Source organism: Chanos chanos, chromosome 11 (genome assembly GCF_902362185.1).
Source record: "Chanos chanos chromosome 11, fChaCha1.1, whole genome shotgun sequence".
NCBI classification, from domain to species: Eukaryota; Metazoa; Chordata; class Actinopteri; order Gonorynchiformes; family Chanidae; genus Chanos; species Chanos chanos.
In genome coordinates this window covers 4,067,352-4,074,597 of record NC_044505.1, presented here as the reverse complement: position 1 = coordinate 4,074,597, position 7,246 = coordinate 4,067,352, and the positions used below count along the sequence as shown (strand labels likewise).

Here is a 7,246-nt window from a genome sequence, read left to right as displayed (position 1 = left end):
AATGTGTGTGAATTGGAGACACTAGGTATGAATGTGACTGTGTTTGTGTCTGTGTCTGTGTCTGCTCTGCGATGGACTAGCGAATTGTCCAGGGTGTTTCCCTGCCTTTCGCCCTATGAGCGCTGGGATAGGCTCCAGCACCCCCCTCGACCCAGATTAGGATAAGCGGCTTAGATAGTGAGTGAATGTGATGATCAAAGGAACTAGTTTATCAAAGTGAACTGAATGTGTTAATGCTAATGAAGAGTTCTTTAAAGTTCTGGGTTCGGAGTGATGAGCTTTGAATAGAGTTGAGAATATCTGCAAATTAACTGGATTCAGATTCTCAAATAAGGTTATAGTTACAGCTAAGTGGTATCAGTTTCAAGAAAAATGTACATGGTGAAACCATTAACTGTAATTGATCTATACCACTGACGTAACAATACTATAAAATAATCAACAAAACAGCTATACTACAGCACCACCAACAAAGCATGTCTGTTGCACCATAATCTAAGGCTATAATTTACTAAAAGTGAGTTTACCAAAAGCATCCTCTGAATGAATCAATTATTAATGAATCAAGGTAGCTGAGTGATGATTAATCTGACTTTCTGCAGCATTCAGTCATAAAGTGTATGTAACTGTGTCCCTCATATAAACTGACCAGAGCAGATGACTCCAGCATCCTGCCTATGAGAGCATGCAGCTCGACTCCATGAAGAGATGACACATGCTGAGAGGTGTGTCTCGTTGCCCTGGCAATCAAACACATCAGTCCGTACTGGGCCACTGCCCTCCCCAAACCAGTCCACCCCCACTACAGCCACAGCACTCCCACAATTCAGCTGTCGACAGAGGACGCTGGAGGCTCTGATATCCCACGATGCACCACACACTGTTCCCCACTCACTGAGGTACTGCAGCTCCACTCGACCAGAGCAGGAGTCAGAGCCGTTCACTAGTCTGAAGTCTGTGTATCCTGTTTACACAAGACAAACAGTGTTGTTTACATGTTTACATGAAGCAGAAAGGGGCAGGGCATTCTGTTTCTCATGGACAAAACTGAACTTACTTGCTATGCTTAATAATAGCTCATAACACTTTCTTGTTATTTCTAAAATGTATTCTTAACTATTTGTTCCATTACGTGGAAATCATTGTAAGAAATAAGAAATTTATTCTCAATAAATAACGTTCGTCACTGTCCCAGGGTCAATAATTCATAATTCCCAATTCATAATTACCAGTGCATTTTATTCCCACATTGTTGTCATGGGAACAGTTGTGTCTCTGTGAAGATGATGTTTGACAGAAGTAAATCTCAGATTCGTTGCCTCTACACTGAATGTCCTCTGACCACACCTCACCCTCCCCTTTACCAAAAGCAGCAGCTCCCAGCACCTCTACAGAACCCCACAGCCCAGCTCTCTACACACCACCTCTGCATCCTGCTGGTCAAAGGCAGCATCACACACCGTGCCCCAAGTCTTCCCACAAAGCACCTCTACTCCCCCAGAGCACGGGTTAGATCCATTAACTAGTCTTACAGGACCTGTAGATTAAAAAAACAATAAGCTTTATCTGAATATGTTTTTGAATTAAATAACCATTTTTTGTTTAATGATCAGTATAATTGTTCCAACTGCAACAAAATTAAAAAGAGTGTAGAATAAAAAAATTATGCTAGGCCTGATAACATTTCTCATGATCATGAATTTTTGAGATGTTTGTGAATTCATTTCACCATAAAAGTGTCTATGACCATGCCCTGACTTTTCTAAGAAATTTAGATGAAAATAAAGCCATTTAAGTCAATCCAAATCAATTAAGAAATGTTTTCACAAAATTAAATAGCTTTATCAAAATACAAAGTGAAAAGAATAAAGTTGAATGTTTAAAACAAACATAAGTATAATAATATAACTGCCTCACTCAGTAAGATAAGAGCTGACTGACAGAATGGAGAGTCTAAAGTTCAGGAACACAATAGAATGTTGGAGAATGAGATCTAAGAGTAATAATATGGACACTTTTGATTTTGACATAATAAATGAACAATCTGCTTTAAAGTTTTAAAAACAGCTTAGATCTGACAAGCAATATGAAGTAGTACGCATTACAAGCGGTATTAACACTTATTGTTAAAAAGTGTCCTCTTCTTTCTCAACAAAGTCTCTCCTGTTTATAAACCAACTAAACTCAATCAGATAGAACCAGTTACCCCCAGACAGCAAGAACTACAGTTTTCACAACCCCACACACACTCAAATTACCAGCTAAACAATAACTATTAAATTCACAACTCCATACACATACAGCTGTCAATCAAGTAATAACTAAGTCATTCAGAGGACTACACACACATACAATTACTAATACAATTTACTGAGGATTAGTGAAGCCTACCTGAACAGATGACTCCAGCATCATAAGCATGACGACAGCGTGGAATAGCCTCGTCATCTGATGTACAGTCCTTCAGTGTGGACTCTGACCCTGTACACTGCACTCCAGCCATCACGATTGGTCCTGATCCCTTTCCAAAATGACCATTGGGCACTGCCTCTACAGCCTCCCCACATCCCAGCTCTCTACACACCACTGTAGCATCACTCATATCCCAAACAACGTAGTAATTTGAATTAAAATCACACACTGTGCCCCACTGTCCTTCATGAAGAACCTCCACTCTCCCAGCACAGCGACTACCACCATTCACCAGCCTCAAACTGTCTGTAGAGCAGAGAGAGAGACAGAGACAGAGACAGACATAGAGACAGACACAGAGAAAGACTTAAAATAAATGAAAAATTAGCTTTTGGAATGAAGGCTGCTCAAAACATTTCTTTCTGAACAGACATTATTCAGTTGATAACCAGATAATGTCCTTTCTTTACACAGCCAGTAAGAGACAAGCTCTGTAAACAACAATTCTCCTGAAAAATCCATTATATTTCATTAAAATGCTTTTTTTATCTCTTGACCTTTTGACCATGAATCTGCACTTACCAGCTGTGGTGAGATGAATCATGGAGGACAGAAAAATGATCCACACACACGTCTCCATCTCTCTCTGCCCCAGACCACGCTCCGTTTCAACAACTAGTCACAGAGAACAACCTTCACCTCTGCTCTCTCACACTGACTGAAGGAACTGAGTCCTCTTAGCCCACCTAGAGAGAGGACTCCTCCCACCCACCAATCACACTCACTGTTGCCTTATTAGAGACACTGCAGGAAATCATCAAACAGCTACAGTCACAAATCAGAGGATGCTCTTTAAAATTCTCCATATATATCAAAATAAGGTCTGTGCTTTTGAACAGGACTCCTCCTCCTGTCTGTAGACACATCTCCCTGAGTAGAGACAAGACACATCAGCTCTGTGAGAGAGTCACAAAACCACAAACACATTTATTTCAGGGAAGAACTACACAACTGTGTAGATTACGAATCTGTCACTTGCAGAGCAATATTTGGTGTGTGTGTGTGTGTGTGTGTGTGTGTGTTTGAATTGGCGGAGGGTGATCACCACAACATGAACACGTTTCAGTGTCAATTTCTATTTGAAATACATAATAATAATTCTCTAATGACACCTGAATACTGTACTAGCTCCATATCTCAGATTTCTGTACTAAATGTTTATGAAATGTTTCTCAGTGCTGAATCACTCTGATAACAGCTCCAGCAGACGGGATAGCAGAGATCCTGTCAGTCCCAACCTCAAGGATAACAACAAAGAAACAAATAATAGAACAAATGATGATTATTAAATGCAATACCCTGTTAGAGTTCAAATATAAGATCAAAAGAAAATTAGCTTTTCTAGGACTATGTATGTCTTGCCGAGGAAAGATAACTCAGGATCACGCGCTTTTCTGCCTCGCTCACTGTAATTGATCATATAGCCCCATCTAGTGGTAAGAAAAAGTCAATGACGAGACAAACAAAAGTAAGGGGGTGTCTGAATGGCCTGTGTTGACAGAGGTTTCACAGAGAGAGAGAGTGTGAGTGTGAGGTGTGTATTAGTAAGTGGATATGTACCTTTACACATTTTCAATTAATGCTCCAACGTTAAATCGTATTATTTTCTAAAATTATCTTGTACCAGTTCTTTAGCCCCTGGTGAAAATATTTGTGAATGTGATATAGTGAGAAGCAAAATACAGTTTGACAGAATAAAGAGATGAATCTGTGGGACTCATCAGAATTTTTGCTATAAAAATGATATAAAAACAATAAAAGACAAATTAGTTGGTCTTTCGTACTCTAATGAATTCTGTGTTTACTATAACTTGTGTTTGTTAAATGAAGTGGTGTCTGTAAATGTAAAATACAAACTTTTTGTGATGACAAGACACACTGACAAACTTCATCACTGTTACACAGACAGCTTTTGTGCGTAACCAAGCCCACTGTTGACAATTAACCAGAAATGAATATTTTCACACTTTTGATTGGGATATAGTTAAATAGAGTCTCTGGTGAGTGTCTTTGAGGCATTTTAGGCTGGCGTGACCAGATTCATGTTGAAAAGGAAGTTATATGCTATTATGTTATCACACTTGTTCATTCCAAGTCTTGCACAGTTCGGTGTAATTCATACAGCCCCACCTAGTGGTGAATATGAGTAAGTTCTAAACTAAACAAGAAGTTCACCAGGACAGATAAGCTTCCAACAGTTTTTCAGCATGTGTTTTTGGGTATACGTTATTGATTGGCTGATTGACTAATAGACAGGCAGGAACTTAGATAGACAGACAGAAAGTTAGATAGACAGAAAGTTAGATAGACAGACAGACAGACAGACAGACAGATAGACATATAGATAGATAGATAGATAGACAGATAGATAGATAGATAGATAGATAGATAGATAGATAGATAGATAGATAGATAGATAGATAGATAGATAGATAGTAGTGTTTTATCAATCCCAGAGGGAAAATGTGTTGTTACAGCAGCCTAGGCAAGTAAATAACAGCCCATCACACTAGAGGGCAGCAAAAGAGTCCATATAAGAAATGAAAAGAGCAGGAATAAGAGCAAGGGCGGCATGGTGGTGCAGTGGGTAGCACCGCTGGGTGGAGAGGGTCCTTACTGTGTGGAGTTTGTATGTTCTCCCCGTGTCTGCGTGGGTTTCCTCCAGGAGCTCCAGTTTCCTCCCACAGTCCAAAGACATGTAGGTTAGGTGAATTGGAGATACTAAATACTTACCTGGCAGGGGAGACACCATGATCACGAAGGTGGTTCACCCAGGGTGAGGCTTGGCCATTGCACTTGGGCTATGCTGACCTCTGCGAATTCCCCAAATGCGTGAATCTCGACTGCATAATTTGTGGTAGTGGGGGACTGCGTTTGCGCTCTCCTCTGAACTTTTTAGGGCAGCCGTGGTCTAACGGGTAGAGAACCGGGCTTGTGACTGGAGGGTTGCCGGTTCGATTCCCAGGCCCAACATCCACGTGTGCCCTTGAGCAAGGCACTTAACCTCCCCGGGCGCTCACCAAGGAGGCTGCCCACTCCTTAAATTGCTCCTAGGGATGAGTGTGTGTGTCAGCTCTGTGATGGACTGGCAACCTCTCCAGGGTGTTTCTCTGCCTTTTGCCCTGTGAGCGCTGGGATAGGCTCCAGCATGAGGATATCCCTGATTAGATAATGATTGAGTGAGGAGTAAGAGCACAGAAGTACACACTGTAATTAGGGCTGAAATGACTAATGTGACACTTTTTACACTAATGTACTGCAATATTGTACAGTGTTATTAATATAACTACTGTATCAACAGACCTGAATGTATTATACAAAACTCAATATAAATATGAAAAGGCTCTGAACTGTTCTATAAAAACAGCTATGTACACTTATCTACTGTTATGTACTACAGAAACAGGTAAAAGTCTTTTTTATGATACTGATGATAGTTTGACATTCCTGACAGATTTTTGTGAATCTTTTGAGCATGTCTGGACTGTTTGCAGTGAGTTTAAGGGAGATTATAAAAACCTTCTTCAGTGGTGGAAAATGGGAAAAACCTTGATGAGAGTTTTTTTGCCAACAGTTCACATCACAGTCCACAGTAAATGTAAAATGTGAACAAGTTGGAACAGGACACATTTAACTCTGAGGATAACAGGATTAAGCAGAATGTCTGTAATTTGCCTTCAGTCTTGTGACAGAGAAAACAGGAGCTGGGGGATCTTTTTGCAGGTCAGGACTTAAGGGGCATTTATAAGACTGATAGGAGGTTTTATCTCCGTCTGTGACATGGACGTCTTCACCACCCCTTTTCTGTCCTAATCTGGAAAAAAAGACAGATTATGTACTGTCTTCACTCTCCTAATGGGACAGAGACATCAGAGCCCACAGAGACACCCAGAATAGCAGCTCTCACACTCAGTCTAATAATGACCATTTTTAACACCTTCTCTCTTTGACCCAGCCAGACCCCATAAAGACTGTTTGTCCCTCCAGGAGGTCACTGAGGGCGTCCGTCAACTCTCTACACGTCACACGCCTGAGATCATGGGATTCCTGTGGGGTCTAATCGAGCCTTCTGGGGTTTTGTTGCTTGTGACATCTTTACCATCTGTAGCAGTTTAGGGAGTAGTTCTCCTGAAATTTTACCCACTGGGGGTCCTGTGCTGGAGGACTGGGTCTGTGGTTCTGCTCTGCACAGATTATGAAGCGCTGGCTGTGTCTTGTTAACAGGCTCTATGTCTTCTCAAGTGAACTTGCTCCATCAAATCAATCCTGCTGTATTCCAGATCAATTTATGACAATCTCTCTTTACTGTGAGATTTGATGGACTATGTTAAAATAAATGGGACCGACAATGGACTGCTTTCAGTGGAGCAAGAAAACACTTTCAGCTGGGTTGATCATAACTACATATGTAAGACCTGGAGGACTTTTTGGGTTTAGTGAAGTGCTTTTGTCTCTGGTTAAATTGTTATGCACTGAAGGTTGGTGTCTGGTGAAAACAGGCAGTGGTTTGAGTCTTCCAGTCTTGGTGTAGAGGAGGACTAGGCTGTCCTGCCAACTGTACAGTCTGACCACACAACCACATCTGCATATTCCAGCTCAACCACTATGGGAATCAGACTGCATGAGAAATGTTATGTAGCCTTTCTACCCCCTGTCTAATCTAATAAGGGATGGGCCCTGGGTCTCTGCTTACTTACATATAGCCTTGCTTCCTACTGATGTTACAAGAACTTATTAACCCTTAGTCTAGTTATCAGGACTACACAGCCTGTGT

General features: G+C 41.0%; 1 non-coding gene across 1 annotated transcript; it reads left to right on the top strand.

Annotated features, from left to right (window-relative positions):
* The first annotated feature begins 5,197 nt into the window (after window positions 1–5,197).
* Window positions 5,198–5,361, top strand: LOC115824327 (U1 spliceosomal RNA). The gene has a single exon (XR_004025714.1). It is a non-coding gene; the product is annotated as a U1 spliceosomal RNA (small nuclear RNA).
* The last annotated feature ends 1,885 nt before the right edge of the window (window positions 5,362–7,246 follow it).